The sequence below is a fragment of the Staurois parvus genome, unplaced genomic scaffold (assembly GCF_062004578.1).
Source record: "Staurois parvus isolate SC_StPar_1 unplaced genomic scaffold, SC_StPar_1.0 ptg000237l, whole genome shotgun sequence".
NCBI lineage: Eukaryota > Metazoa > Chordata > Amphibia > Anura > Ranidae > Staurois > Staurois parvus.
In genome coordinates this window covers 2,239,779-2,256,488 of record NW_028318033.1, presented here as the reverse complement: position 1 = coordinate 2,256,488, position 16,710 = coordinate 2,239,779, and positions in this window count along the sequence as shown.

Here is a 16,710-nt window from a genome sequence, read left to right as displayed (position 1 = left end):
GTATGTGGTGTTTGTTCGGTAAAGTCCATTAATTCCTAAATCAAATGTTAAAAGCAAACTACATCTTTCAAATTACTTTCAAATGTTCTGAGAATTTTCATACACATTTTTCCTAAGACTTTTCCTAAGAATTTTCGTTTGAAATTCTATATATTTATGACCAGGTTACGGTGACAACACTGCTCACTACAATTGTCATCCTAGGACAGGAAGCGTGTTACTGGCAGGATGACCAGGTTAAAATAAAAGGAAAACAAGTGTAAAAAAGAAAACTAATGCAGCCACCACATCTAAGAAAAGATAAGCTGCAATACTATCATTTTTTGTTCTTGGGTTTAGAGACACTTTAAATAATTCTCCCACATATGCAGCTAGAATATACTGTAAATTGTATTCTAAATACCCTGAAATAATGTAGACATTGTTTTTACTAGTTACATTCTTGCTGCAGTTGCAGGGTATTGAGCAGTGGAGTATTAGGTTGTTAGCATCCTGGAAATCTCCATGACAGCTCACCCTTCTACATAAATCTCTAGTTGTGCTATTGATACTCTTGCATCCTTTGTTGCCACCCGGGTTTTTGTGCAATAAAACTGTGAATGAAGCATGTGTTCTACTTTCCGCCAGTCAGAGTGGTTTCAGGAGATAGCTTTCTTTTAGTGTTATCTGCTGGACATTTATTCAGATGGGACTCACATTATCTCTGTCCCAATCACTCCCATAGTCTGAGGTCTTTACCTTGGGGAAGAGATGATGCTGATGTTATCTTCAGTATTAATGAATGACATTATTTATTATAAGAATATAAGATAAGCAGCTGGAAGCCCAGGGATTCCTCTAGTAAAATTGTAGGGGGGGGGTATTGAGGGGCAATCAGTTGCTTAGGACACACTTTATGACAGAAGAGTCATTTAATATATTCATTGTATTATTCTAAGGCACAGTAACAGTTTCTAGTTTGATCACACATGTATAATGAATAATTGGAGGAGAAGCTCAAAGAACAACCCTTGCACAGCAGCATATGGGCTGGACACAGCTCACTGACTGTTTATTGTGTGAACTCTTGAGTTCAGATTTTTCACTTGTGAGTTTTTTTTCTAATACACTTTTCCATTAATGGCTCCAGCCCATATGTTGGTGTGCTGTGTATGTTGTAAGTGTTTCTGCTGAAGAGTGAATGCTTGCCTCAGTTCACACAGTCCTCAGCAACTGAACATATGCTGCTTGGGAACTCCAGCACTTTTTTGGACCAGTCAATGGGCTTTTGAGTTGGCAATTTCACAGTCTGATAATTTCATAAAGTCATCATGAGCATGGTCAATTACTTTTCATTTACAAAGATATTTATTAAGGTTTTCCAACAGTTTTTAACAGCACAGGAAAACAGTGCAAAGATTACAAATACAAATGAAGGCAAAAAAATACAAATAGGTACAAATAGGTCACAAATATCAAGGACAAATCGAAATAGAAAAATAATTGCCATAATGACAGCAAATAGAATAGATATCAGTGGATTGTGGGAATTTAAACAGCTAGGGAACAACCCTACTGCATGGGGCCTGCTCCACCTATTTACCAAATACAATTCACAACCTGGAGGCAGAGGTGGCCCAAGCACTACACGGTAGGCCAGGAAAAAAAAAAAAAAAAAACACAGGAGTCTAAAAGTAATAGGGGAAACAAAACAGGAAAGGAAAAAAAAGGATAGGGTAGAGTGGGGGGAGAGGAATCCCGCAGGATACAGCCACATATCCACAGCTAAAAGCTGTGTAGTGGTCATCAAGTCAAAAGCAGGGATCGGTCAAAGGTTCAAACTGCCATTGAATGTGATCCATGGTTCCCATACAGTCAGGAATTTAGCATGGATGTCAATCAAAATGGAGGTGAGCTTCTCATTCACCATGGTCCCCATGAGGTGTAGCTTAACCCCTGTTAGATTAAGAAATTGCTGTCTCCAAGCTTTGGCCAGTGTCTGGTGAGCCCCCAGGAAATCAAAGTCTACTAGCCTCCTCTGGTTCTTAGACAGGGTCACAATAGGCCTGTGGAGCACAGTCTCCCGAGGATCAGGGGCCAAGGATACATCCAGTACAGTTCTAATCAATGCGTATGCTTGGGTCAACCAAATGTGGAGTAAGGTGCCGCACTCTCTACAGCCCCAAAAACACATCAGAGCAGGGGCGGACTGACCAATCAAGCACTCGGGCACTGTCCGAGGGCCCAGGGTTGGTAGAGGGCCCCATTAGATGCCCCTGGTACCTTTCATTGGATTTTTCATAGGCTTTGAGTGTGGGCAAGGATACAGGGGCCCCATGATCCCCTATTGCCCGGGGGTCCCATGAGTTGTCAGTCCGCCCCTGCATCAGAGACACATAGGGAGCAAACTGAGAAATGGGATCAGCGGGTCATCGAGAGAGCAGTTTAAATGCATTCTCCAGGCAAGCATATTCTGGGAGCACTTGGAGGAAGTTAACCAGATACTTATCCAGGCTACCTGATCCAGGGACTTACCCAATTCAGTTTTCTATTTTGCCACATACGAGAGTTTGCAGCCACCTGAGGCAACCACAAGGGAAGAATAGAGATCTAAGATGAGACCCTTCAAGCGTGGGTCCTTTCAGCAACGATTTTCAAAGGAGATCAACTGTTTAGGGGGCCCCGACCAGTGTCTGAGAAGGCAACAAATATAATGCATGGTCTGGAGATGACAGAAAGCTTCTGAAGCCGGAAGGTGCCATTCTTCCCTCAAGTAGCTGAAGGATTTAATTCCATCCAATGGTAGAAATTCAGAAATATATTTGACTCCTTTCACTTGCCACCAGCAGAAGGCCAGACGATAATCATAGACCAGGAAAAATTGAGGAGTATTAAGGATACCCGATTGGGGAAGATGAGGAGAAATTAGATTGCCCAACTACTTCACGGAATCCCAGGGGCACAGAACAGGAAGTAAAGAGAGATCCCGAACTCAGGAGCGATATGTAGAGGGCGTCCAGAAAAGGATGTATATGGGGATGGGAGAACATTCAAAGATTGCCAGGTGCACCCAGATGCAAGCATGTCCAACACTGCATAATAAGACATGAGCAGAGCTAATTGGGCAGCGGTATAGTATTGTTTAAGGTTAGGGACCGCAAGTCAATCTGACAATCTACAGTGGTAGATCACCATTGCTGGGAGCCACAGCCGGTGGGAGTGTCAAATGAAACACAATATTTTATGTTATTCAGTGCGCAAGATATGAGTCGGCACGGTAATTGGTAGGACCCTTAAGAAGTACAAGAGCTTCAGGAGGTAGGTCATAAGGAGGATGTGGATCCTCCCAAACCAATAAATGGACAGAGAAGACCAGGAAATGAGAAAGCAGGCAGATCAAACAGGTTAAACAGGGGAGGATAGTTGGCCTGGTATTAAAGAATCAAAGGTGGGAGGTCAGGCAAACTCACAGGTAAGGGTGGAAAGAGGTCAATTACTTTTTAGTTTATTATAAAGAAATATTTGACTTTTTTAATGACATCTTTTGAAGGATATACAGTAGTAGTGTGTGTAGCACTGCCCCTTGGGACAAGCTGGAATATATTATGGGTCCTGCGCTCAATAGATCCAACCCTAAGCAAACCCAATCCCTCTGGCACAACTGGTAATGAATAGCAAATACCCCACCAAGAAATTTGCTGACACAGGGTTAAATGAAACAAGAACAATTTTATGGAGAATGAAATGCAGTGTAGAGGGGTGGGGTTCCCCTTTTAACTTCAAAACTTACTTTTCTTCTTTTATGCAATGCAGTAAATTTGGTCTGCCACTAGAGGGCTTCACAGCCAAAAATCTCCTGATGGCAGAGTCGCACTTTAAGCAGAATACAACTGATATCAAACAAATAAACTTACTTATGCTCTATCAATGAAATGTATTACCCACACAGGTGTATGATTCTGCTTCTGAGGGGCGTTAGCCAAAAATCACCTCAGAGTCAGAACAGAATGCAATAAAGAGGTACCTCTAATAAAGCTACTAAGCCAGATTCCCCCACTTCAGTCCTTGTAACGGTGGAGCTCTAGTTGGTGCACGTTTAGTCCTTACAATGAAGTAAATAGCAGCTGAAGGCTTCTTTGGAGTTTCAGCTGGTGTGGGTTACATCCGATTTCACTAGGTTTCTGGGCTGAGAGGGTCCAACCTCAGTGTCTAAACGCAACACAAAGCACCCCAAGACCAGGGGCAGTCGCAGGATGCAATCTCCCAGTATGTGTCAGTCCCCGGGGCAGACAGTCTCAATTACACTGGTGGTGAGGGGCAAAGCAGGCAGAGGGATCTGTGGCTTGCACAGGGCCCTGGATGGGCGAGATCCCAGCAGTGGGGTGCGGATGTCCCAGTCTATATGCAAAGTGTGAATGGTGTGTCTTACTCTCTCCAGTGGGACAGCTCACCAGACTCTGAACACACAGCAGGGTCCCTCTATCTGCGCTGAGTGCTGTAGTGCCTCCTCCTCTGCTTGGACGGGCTCCACGTGTCCCTGTCTTTTCTCCAGCCTCGTGTCTCCCTGTTCTCCCCTTCACTTCCTGCTTCCCTCCCTTTCCCAGCGTTCTTTGCTGTCTAGTGGATGAGTCATGAACTTGGCAGAATGCCCAGGTTTTACAAATAGGGGAGAGAGAGGAAGGACTGACTTCTGAATCCTCTTGTACAAGGAGCCTACTACACACCCACCAGAGAAGCTTTGGTCCTCCAAAGACAGCAGTAAAAGCAACCTGTTACATGCTTTTTATATACACGCGGAGAAAAAGCAAAGTTAGTACACACAGGAAATTAAATTATTCACACTTGCATAAGAATCTGGCAGAGGAACCTCCCACCATGTAGCAGAGTGAGGGTTGTCCTGCCCATAGGCCACACTAATGGGAATGGCCCAACCAGATGTGCCAGGGGGTGAGCTGGGGCTGTTCTCTACCGAAACTGCTGTAGGAGAACCAGGCGTCACGAGATTCCTTTGAGAAGCATGTACTACTTCCTCAGAGTTTTCACCCAACACATCATATGTCAGTCTCTTTGGGGGTTGAATAACTCTACGCTCTCTCTGTTCTCTGGGCTCTAGCAATGGTTCTGGCGTTGCTTCCGATGTTGGTTCTGACACTACTGACTCATCAACCCTCGCTTCTTGCTCGACGCTCTCTGTCTCTCCCAGTTCAGCTTCCTCCACATCTTCTCCCTCATTAACAATGGACCACCAGTCTTCAGGTTCTTGCAAGTCTTCTGCAGGTTGGGCCTGAGGCACAAATTCAGGAGCCTCTGGCCTAAGAGGAACTACGTCAGTCACTCCAGTGGAAGAAGGAATGGTGGGTTCGGAAATGTCAGATGGCCACAGCAAATCTGTCCCTACCTCCTCACTCTCACTGTCCTCTTCATCTGCAGGAGGTGGTGTGGGTTGATACCTGGTCACAGATCTAGTCCTCTGAGAAGTTGAGGGGGTAGACTGTGGATCAGATTGTGATGGTAGACGGACTGCATCTGACAAAGGCAAAAGGTGGTTGCGGTGCCAGGTTTTGAGTGGGCCAACACCCTTTTCCGGTCGAATCTGGTAAACTGGCAATCCAGGCAATTGTTTGCAGATGACATAGGGCTCTGATCGCCACCTATACGCCAACTTGTGTTTTCCAGGGATACCCAGATTTCTCAGTAAGACTCTGTCTCCAGATTGTAAGTCCTGTACTCACACTCTGAGATCAAAGTTCTCTTTGTCTCTCTGTCCCCTGGCGTCTGAGGTGGCTTGAGCCTTATCATAAGCAATCTTCAGGCTTTTCCTTAGGCGGTCCACATATCCTCTATGGGAAGCTGCAGAGGTATGGTCTACAGAGGTTCCAAAAGCCAAGTCTACTGGCAGTCGGGCTTCCCGGCCGAACATCAGCCGGTAAGGAGAGTATCCTGTAGCATCGTTGGCAGTGCTATTGTAGGCATGTACGATGGCTGCTACATGCTTACTCCAGTGTAGCTTTTGCACTGAAGTCAAAGTCCCGAGCATATTCAGGAGGGTATGATTGAATCTCTCTGGCTGAGGATCTCCCCGAGGATGGTATGGAGTAGTCCTCGACTTTTGGATGCCTAGTAGACTCAAGAGTCTCTTGATGAGATTGCTCTCGAAATCTCTCCCTTGGTCTGAGTGGATACGTTGTGGTAGTCCGTAATGCACAAAGAACCTTTCTACTAAAATCTTTGCCACAGTTGATGCTAACTGATCTCTAGCAGGAAAAGCCTGGGCATACCTGGTAAAATGGTCAGTCACTACCAGGATATTTCCCTGTCCACTCTGATCCGACTCCAGGCACAGGAAGTCAATGCACACCAACTCCATGGGTCCCTGACTTTGAAGGTGGCCCATTGGGGCAGCTCGTTGAGGCAGAGTCTTCCTCTGAATACATCGGATGCAGGAGTGACAGTAACTTTCAACTTCTGTCCGTATGCAGGGCCAGTAGAAGCGGTCTCTTACCAAACAAAAGGTTCTTTCTGGTCCCAGATGGCCATGGTCATCATGGAGAGCGGCCAGCACCGTTTCTCTGTGTTTTGTGGGCAAAAATAGCTGCCATTTCTCTTCAGGATCATCAGAGGGGCCCCTTCGGTAGACCACCCCGTGGCGTAACTGTAGCCGATCCCACTCACGATGTAGCCGCCGGGCCTCCCTTGACGATGTAAGAAGCAAATCAGGGCTTTTGCTTTCTAAAGCCTTCAATACTAGGCCGCAGAGGGGGTTTTCCAACTGATCTCTTTGCAGATCCTTCCTGGAAAGCTTGGGCAGACCTTCACCCCCAACCTGGGTGACATTGCAATAACACCTGGGAACGCCAGACGCCGAAATCCCAATGTCTTCTGCCCTGGACCCACCTCTTGTTCGGTGTTCCACTCCTTGGCATAAGGCTCGTACCCCTTCAGAGGGCACCTGAGTCCACTCTTCTGGGGAATCCTTGGAACAGTGAGGTCTTCGGGATAAGGCATCTGCATCCCTATTCCCAATCCCTGGCCGATAACTGAGGCTGAAAGTGAACTCCGATAAGGTAGCTAACCACCTGTGGCCAGTAGCATCCAGCTTAGCTGTAGTGAGAATGTATGTGAGGGGGTTATTATCTGTTTTTATCACGAATTCTGCTCCATATAGGTAATCTCGAAGTTTGTCCACTACTGCCCACTTCAAGGCCAAGAATTCAAGCTTGTGGGTGGGGTAGTTCTTCTCAGCGGACGCCAAACCCCGGCTCACATAGGCGACAGGTTGCAAGCATCCATTCTGTTCTTGATAGAGGACTCCCCCTAACCCATCTCTACTTGCATCCACATGCAATTCGTACGGCTTGGCTGGGTCTGCATAGGCCAGGATTGGGGCGGTGGTTAGACTCTTTTTCAGCCGTTCAAAGGCCTCTTCACACTGGGTTGTGCATTGTCCTTGAATAGATTCCCTAGGCCTCCTGGGTCCAAGTCTAGTCTACTGGCAGTCGGGCTTCCCGGCCGAACATCAGCCGGTAAGGAGAGTATCCTGTAGCATCGTTGGCAGTGCTATTGTAGGCATGTACGATGGCTGCTACATGCTTACTCCAGTGTTGCTTTTGCACTGAAGTCAAAGTCCCGAGCATATTCAGGAGGGTATGATTGAATCTCTCTGGCTGAGGATCTCCCCGAGGATGGTATGGAGTAGTCCTCGACTTTTGGATGCCTAGTAGACTCAAGAGTCTCTTGATGAGATTGCTCTCGAAATCTCTCCCTTGGTCTGAGTGGATACGTTGTGGTAGTCCGTAATGCACAAAGAACCTTTCTACTAAAATCTTTGCCACAGTTGATGCTAACTGATCTCTAGCAGGAAAAGCCTGGGCATACCTGGTAAAATGGTCAGTCACTACCAGGATATTTCCCTGTCCACTCTGATCCGACTCCAGGCACAGGAAGTCAATGCACACCAACTCCATGGGTCCCTGACTTTGAAGGTGGCCCATTGGGGCAGCTCGTTGAGGCAGAGTCTTCCTCTGAATACATCGGATGCAGGAGTGACAGTAACTTTCAACTTCTGTCCGCATGCAGGGCCAGTAGAAGCGGTCTCTTACCAAACAAAAGGTTCTTTCTGGTCCCAGATGGCCATGGTCATCATGGAGAGCGGCCAGCACCGTTTCTCTGTGTTTTGTGGGCAAAAATAGCTGCCATTTCTCTTCAGGATCATCAGAGGGGCCCCTTCGGTAGACCACCCCGTGGCGTAACTGTAGCCGATCCCACTCACGATGTAGCCGCCGGGCCTCCCTTGACGATGTAAGAAGCAAATCAGGGCTTTTGCTTTCTAAAGCCTTCAATACTAGGCCGCAGAGGGGGTTTTCCAACTGATCTCTTTGCAGATCCTTCCTGGAAAGCTTGGGCAGACCTTCACCCCCAACCTGGGTGACATTGCAATAACACCTGGGAACGCCAGACGCCGAAATCCCAATGTCTTCTGCCCTGGACCCACCTCTTGTTCGGTGTTCCACTCCTTGGCATAAGGCTCGTACCCCTTCAGAGGGCACCTGAGTCCACTCTTCTGGGGAATCCTTGGAACAGTGAGGTCTTCGGGATAAGGCATCTGCATCCCTATTCCCAATCCCTGGCCGATAACTGAGGCTGAAAGTGAACTCCGATAAGGTAGCTAACCACCTGTGGCCAGTAGCATCCAGCTTAGCTGTAGTGAGAATGTATGTGAGGGGGTTATTATCTGTTTTTATCACGAATTCTGCTCCATATAGGTAATCTCGAAGTTTGTCCACTACTGCCCACTTCAAGGCCAAGAATTCAAGCTTGTGGGTGGGGTAGTTCTTCTCAGCGGACGCCAAACCCCGGCTCACATAGGCGACAGGTTGCAAGCATCCATTCTGTTCTTGATAGAGGACTCCCCCTAACCCATCTCTACTTGCATCCACATGCAATTCGTACGGCTTGGCTGGGTCTGCATAGGCCAGGATTGGGGCGGTGGTTAGACTCTTTTTCAGCCGTTCAAAGGCCTCTTCACACTGGGTTGTGCATTGTCCTTGAATAGATTCCCTAGGCCTCCTGGGTCCCACTGCTGGCTTCGCAGGTCTAGAAAGATCTGCATCATCATTGTCTTCTTTGTTTCTGAGCAGTTCATTGAGTGGGTGGGCTATCCGAGCAAAGCCCTGGACGAATCTGCGATAATAGGAGCAAAAACCCAGGAAAGATCTGAGCTCTGTGACATTTGTGGGCCTCGGCCATGAGGTGACAGCTTCCAGCTTCTTGGGGTCAGTGGCGACTCTATCGGCAGATACGATATGACCCAGGTAATTGACCGAGGGTTGGTAAAACTGGCACTTCTCCAAAGACAACTTCAGTCCCTCATCATGAAGTCTCTTGAGCACCTTCTCCAATCTCTCCTCATGTTCCTCTAGGGTCTTCCCGAACACAACGATGTCGTCCAAGTATACCAGTACTTCAATTAAATTCATGTCACCCACCGTCTTCTCCATCAGCCTTTGAAAGGTGGCTGGAGAGTTGCACAAACCTTGAGGCATCCGGTCAAATTCAAAGAACTCTATTGGGGTTATGAACGCGGTCTTTTCTCGGTCTTCCGGGTGCATGGGGATCTGGTAATACCCATTCTTCAGGTCCAGCACACTGAACCACTTTGCCCCTGATAGGCTTTGCAAAGCATCCTCTATCCTGGGGGTGGTATACTGATAAGGAACAGTTCTTTGGTTTAGCGTCCGGTAGTCGATGCACAATCTTAAAGATCCGTTCTTCTTCCAGACCACCACTATCGGAGAGGCGTATGGGCTTCGGGACTCTCTGATGATGCCTGTCCTCTTCAACTCTGCCAATTGCTCACGCAGGTCTTCCAAATCTCCCAATGGAACTCGTCGAACCCTTTCCCTGAATGGGACGTCTTCTCGAAGCCGGATCCGATGATGGGCACTCTCTGCACACCCCACATCGAACTCACTTCTGGAGAATGCAGCCCGCCACATAGGAGTTGATTCTTCGCTCTCTCCATTCCGGGGAAAGGGGGGTGTTCCTTGGGTAAAACGCATCAACAGGGATTTCTTTCTCTCTTCCGTCCCCTAGCTCAGTGGGCAAGATTGGGGTTGCAGGATCCACATGTCCTAACAGCACCCGAGCTGGGATTTTCACTGGGGCAGCAGTTGGATTATGAACACTGACCGAAACCTTTCCGTGGCTCCTCCGTAGCGCTTTTGTTGACACTACCTCCGGGAGGATCTCCACTCCTGTATTCTCTTCACAGCCACCAGCCTCAAGGACAATGAAGGGGCCTGGCTGCTTCCAGGTCAATTTGACTGATGCCTGTAAACACGCCACCTCTCCGGGTTGTAGCACCTTCTCATGTTGATCCAGGCGCCATATCTTCCCTATTCTTTCCGCTGGGGCTCTCCTCTCTTGTACCAGGCGCTGATATGCTTGCCTCAGCATGGGATGTACAGAAGTGGGTTGATCATTGGGCTCTTCGACCAATGGCGCCAGCAGCCTTCTGACAAGATTGGTGTTGGTCCCTATGATTAGGGGACTCCCATTGGCCCCAGGCGGCCGGGGACAGATGACGGCTAAGGCTTCGAAAGTCTCAGCCTTCCCTGTCATGGAAGGATCAAAAGTTAGTCTGACCGATAGGTAACCATCATAGGGAAACTTCTAGGTTCCTATGCCCCATATTTCCAGATTTTCCAGCTTCTGCAAGGGCAAATGCTTCAGATGCTTGTCATAGAAGTCTCGGTACAGAAGGGTTACTTGGGCTCCGGTGTCCAGAAGAGCCCTGGTATAAATCCCTTCTACCTGAATCGGGACGACAGGGGAGGGTCCCACTAAATTCTCAGGGAGTGGTGAACAGGTAGCCGTCGTCTTCTGTTCTGCAGTTCTTATCCTTACTCTCCTCCTGGGGGAGTTTTGGCTCGGCCTAAGCCGTGGTTGACTCTCAGGTTTGAGGTGTGCACTGACTCCCTGAGGTGAAGTGGCATTTTCCCTAGGCTGTTTGTAAGGGATGGTGGGGTCCTTCTGGATAGGGCCAGATTTTCTCCTCACCCCCCTCTTACTTGGTTGAGTGGAGCTAGCTGCGGTGGTGGGGTCCCTGGGTTGCTCCTTCACCAGGGCCCTCTGAAGTTTTCCGCCGGTTTTTGGCGCTTAGCTTCAGGCTTCCTGGGGCTCGGACAGACTCTCCTGACATGTCCGGTCCCTCCACAATTAAAGCAGGTCATTTGAATGGTGGGACTAGTTGCTTGCGTTGGGGCAGCTCCTGACAGGTTTTCAGAAACTGCTCTGGTCTCTCTCGCTAAACCCGACGGTCCCGCCATTAGTAAGGTCACCATCTCCATTAGTTGGGACACCTGAGTCTTAAGGAGTTCAACTTCAGGGGTGTCACCTCCCACATTGACTACCCGGACCCCTACAACAGAGTCTGACTGTCTCTCTTTGTCATCCAAAATGGCTTCCTCCTCTCTCACAGTCCGGATCAGGTCTGGATAGTTCAGGAGACCACCATCTCGCCGAGTTCGTAATAGAATGGCAATGGGGTCTAGGGGCCTGGCTCCCCGTAAGACTTGTTGCGCCCGAACCTCATCTACTCTTTCAGGGCCTATTCCCCTTTTTAGCAGAATTTGGTATATTATCTTGTCTAGACGTCCCATGTAACTGGAGAGTTTCTCCCCTTCATTTTGGTAGGTATGCTCTAGCTGATAGATGAGGTCTGAAGCCTTTTCAGTACGCCCAAATACATCTTGTAAAATATCTAGATAGCCCTGAGCAGTGCAATCCTGTTTGCTAAGTTTTAGGTTGCGAATGGCCTCCAATGCAGGGCCCCTTAGGCTCTCCGTAATCCTCTGTTTCTTGGGGGCCTCAGGAATGTCCCATTCACTTAGTGCTTGCATGGCTTGGTCTAGCCACTCTTCAAAGCCATCTTCCCCGGTAGGTATTGGTTGCCTACCCGAGAAGAATCGGAGCTTCCGATACATCGCTGTGTATGGAGAGGGGTCTTTGCGGCATTTTAACATGAAGTCCCCCAATGCAGTGAGGAATTCCGGGCCTATGGTGGCTAGAGGTGTCTGGGACAGGGGTTCTTCCCTCTCAGGTTTTGCACAACTAGGCCCGGGGGTGTTCAACTGAAGTAACTGGAGCCTTGTCCCATCCTCTATTTGGATATTGGCTCCTTGGAAACTGTCAGGGATCCCCTTCTTCCACTCTAGCAGGGCATATGCCAGGGTGGTGTCTGAGGCGGGTATCACATCTATCACCCACGTTTTCTTTCCCTCTGTGGGTAGTGCATTCACTATCTTGGTAATCTGTTCTTCGGTCCCCATTTCTCTGGGGAACTCGATCACTACACTCCGTTCTGGGCAAGCATTTTCCCTGCTGCACCACTTGGTCGCAGCTGCGATGTCCATCTTAGGAGTTGGTATAGGGCACTGCTTGAGTGGTTGTTGGGTAATTGAGCAGCAAGAATCCCGGACGAGCCCCTATGTGTAGCACTGCCCCTTGGGACAAGCTGGAATATATTATGGGTCCTGCGCTCAATAGATCCAACCCTAATCAAACCCAATCCCTCTGGCACAACTGGTAATGAATAGCAAATACCCCACCAAGAAATTTGCTGACACAGGGTTAAATTAAACAAGAACAATTTTATGGAGAATGAAATGCAGTGTAGAGGGGTGGGGTTGAACTTTTAACTTCAAAACTTACTTTTCTTCTTTTATGCAATGCAGTAAATTTGGTCTGCCACTAGAGGGCTTCACAGCCAAAAATCTCCTGATGGCAGAGTCGCACTTTAAGCAGAATACAACTGATATCAAACAAATAAACTTACTTATACTCTATCAATGAAATGTATTATCCACACCGGTGTATGATTCTGCTTCTGAGGGGCGTTAGCCAAAAATCACCTCAGAGTCAGAACAGAATGCAATAAAGAGGTACCTCTAATAAAGCTACTAAGCCAGATTCCCCCACTTCAGTCCTTGTAACGGTGGAGCTCTAGTTGGTGCACGTTTAGTCCTTACAATGAAGTAAATAGCAGCTGAAGGCTTCTTTGGAGTTTCAGCTGGTGTGGGTTACATCCGATTTTACTAGGTTTCTGGACTGAGAGGGCCCAACCTCAGTGTCTAAACGCAACACAAAGCACCCCAAGACCAGGGGCAGTCGCAGGATGCAATCTCCCAGTATGTGTCAGTCCCCGGGGCAGACAGTCTCAATTACACTGGTGGTGAGGGGCAAAGCAGGCAGAGGGATCTGTGGCTTGCACAGGGCCCTGGATGGGTGAGATCCCAGCAGTGGGGTGCGGATGTCCCAGTCTATATGCAAAGTGTGAATGGTGTGTCTTACTCTTTCCAGGGGGACAGCTCACCAAACTCTGAACACACAGCAGGGTCCCTCTATCCGCGCTGGGTGCTGTAGTGCCTCCTCCTCTGCTTGGACGGGCTCCACGTGTCCCTGTCTTTTCTCCAGCCTCGTGTCTCCCTGTTCTCCCCTTCACTTCCTGCTTCCTCCCTTTCCCAGCGTTCTTTGCTGTCTAGTGGATGAGTCATGAACTTGGCAGAATGCCCAGGTTTTACAAATAGGGGAGAGAGAGGAAGGACTGACTTCTGAATCCTCTTGTACAAGGAGCCTGCTACATGTGCATTATTAATCCACCTCTGACTGGTCCTGTTGATGTTCTATTTTTCATTTTATTTTCTATGTGCATCTGTGTATAAATGAAAGTTTAGCAGTTTTTAGTGTGTGTGTGAATACAACAGGTGTGTGTGTGTGTACAACAACAGGTATCTAGAGTTTATTACAGAGGAAGTGAACCTCCACTGTGGAGAATACATACAAATAGCATTCTAGGTTACAGCTACTCAGGAGATTTTTAGGGGGTTTACTCATGCTACTAAAACTGCTAGTTAAAGTGAATTGTGAGTAGATATTGACCCCTAAATAGATGGAAGAAATGTATTTCGATAGACTAAGCTAAACTGGTAGTTACAGTAGAATTCTGTAGCAATCAGTCATATATTGTTGATGTACTCTACAAATTTGCTCTGCATGCTTTTGTAGCTTAATCCATAGGGAGCCATGTTTTTCGCCTGTTTAGTGATAAGTTGCTAGTTCTAGCTATAAATCACTAGCAATTTTAGTAGAAGGACTGAAAAACCCTAAAATCTGGAAAGTTCTGTCTTAATGAGCTGACATCCAGCAAGTAAAGTGTATGTAATCCCCAACAAGGAACTTCTCCTATTTTGCTCCCTTTTGGTCTGTTACATATACAGTGGGGATCGAAAGTTTGGGCACCCCAGATAAAAATTTGTATTAATGTGCATAAAGAAGCCAAGGAAAGATGGAAAAATCTCCAAAAGGCATCAAATTACAGATTAGACATTCTTATAATATGTCAACAAAAGTTAGATTTTATTTCCATCATTTACACTTTCAAAATAACAGAAAACAAAAAAATGGCGTCTGCAAAAGTTTGGGCACCCTGCAGAGTTAATATCTTGTACTGCCCCCTTTGGCAAGTATCACAGCTTGTAAACGCTTTTTGTAGCCAGCCAAGAGTCTTTCAATTCTTGTTTGAGGTATCTTTGCCCATTCTTCCTTACAAAAGTCTTCCAGTTCTTTGAGATTTCTGGGCTATCTGTCACGCACTGCTCTTTTAAGGTCTATCCTTAGATTTTCAATTATGTTGAGGTCAGGAGATTGTGAAGGCCATGGCAAAACCTTCAGTTTACGCCTCTTGATGTAATCCCCTGTGGATTTCGAGGTGTGTTTAGGATCATTATCCATTTGTAGAAGCCATCCTCTCTTTAACTTCAGCTTTTTCACAGATGGCATCAAGTTACCATCCAAAATTTGCTGAAATTTTATTGAATCCATTTTTCCTTCTACTCGTGAGATATTCCCTGTGCCACTGGCTGCAACACAATCCCAAAGCATGATTGATCCAACCCCATGCTTAACAGTTGGACAGAGGTTCTTTTCATTAAATTCTGTGCCCCTTCTTCTCCAAACGTACCTTTGCTCATTCCGGCCAAAAAGTTCAATTTTAACCTCATCGGTCCACAGAACTTGTTTCCAAAATGCATCAGGCTTGTCTATATGTTCATTTGCAAAGTTCAAACTATGATTTTTGTGATGAGGACGTAGAAGAGGTTTTCTTCTGATGACTCTTCCATGAAGACCATATTTGTACAAGTATCTCTTTATAGTGGAATAGTGTACCACAACTCCAGTGTCTGCCAGATCTTTCTGGAGGGATCGTGCAGTCAAACGTGGGTTTTGAATTGTTTTTTTCACAATCCTGCGAGCTGTTCTGTCTGATATTTTTCTTGGTCTTCCAGATCTTGCTTTAACTTCCACTGTTTCTGATGACTGCCATTTCTTAATTACATTCCGAACAGAGGATATTGACATCTGAAAACGCTTTGCCATCTTCTTATAGCCTTCTCCAGCTTTGTGAGCGTCAACTATTTTCAGTTTCAGTTTTCTAGACAACTGCTTAGAAGAACCCATGGTGCTGATTGTTGGGGCAAGGTCAGATGAGTCTGGGCATTTAAAACCTTTGAGATTGACATAACCTGGTCTCCCCAGACGATGATTGAGAACAATCCATGACACTGGCAGGTCTCAGCTTGGCAAAGGGTGTAGTGCATGCTATAAATTCTGCAGGGTGCCCAAACTTTTGCAGACGCCATTTTTTTGTTTTCTGTTATTTTGAAAGTGTAAATGATGGAAATAAAATCTAACTTTTGTTGACATATTATAAGAATGTCTAATCTGTAATTTGATGCCTTTTGGAGATTTTTCCATCTTTCCTTGGCTTCTTTATGCACATTAATACAAATTTTTAGCTGGGGTGCCCAAACTTTCGATCCCCACTGTACAGTTGAAAACATTTTGTTATATCTTTTTAACCGCTTGCCGCCCTGCCACTGTGTATATACGTGTGCAGGGCGGCAGTGGAGCGCAAAACCACGTTTAAAAACGGGTTCCGCGCTCCCGACACTTTCGCCGCCAGGGGGCGCGCGCGCGCGCTCCCGCCGACCCGCGGGTGATCTGATTCGATCCAGGAGGGATCAATCATTAGATTTCAGCCAGTGATTTCTGGCTGAAATCGGATGATCGGTCCCTGTCCTATCCTGTCCTGTGTTGATATTTACACAGGGCAGGATATGATGTCATTCTTCTCTGCCTGGACACATTCCGTTCCAGACAGAGAAGAAGAGACATTTAAACGTGAGTATAAACAGCACACTGACAGTTAGAACACAGTCTAGGACACATTTAACCCCCTGATTGCCCCCCCCCCCAGTTAACCCTTCACTGCCCTGTCACCAGTGTCACTGATCAGTGAAGCGATTTTTATTGATCACTGTATCAGTGTCGCTGGCAACTTCCAATAGTGCTAGCGCCCCTCCCAGATAGCGCCAGTTTGCCCCCCAGTACACCAATAAAGCCATTTAACCCCTTAATTTCCCCCCCTCCCCCCCAGTTAACCCCTTAACTGCCCTGTCACCAGTGTCACTGATCAGTGAAGCGATTTTTACTGATCACTGTATCAGTGTCGCTGGCGACTTCCGATAGTGTTAGCGCCCCTCCCAGATAGCGCCAGATTGCCCACTAATACACCAGTAGTCCCGTCTAACCCCTTGATCGCCCCCCCCCCCCCCTGAGTTGACCCCTTCACTGCCCTCTCACCAGTGTCACTGATCAGTGAACCAATTTTTA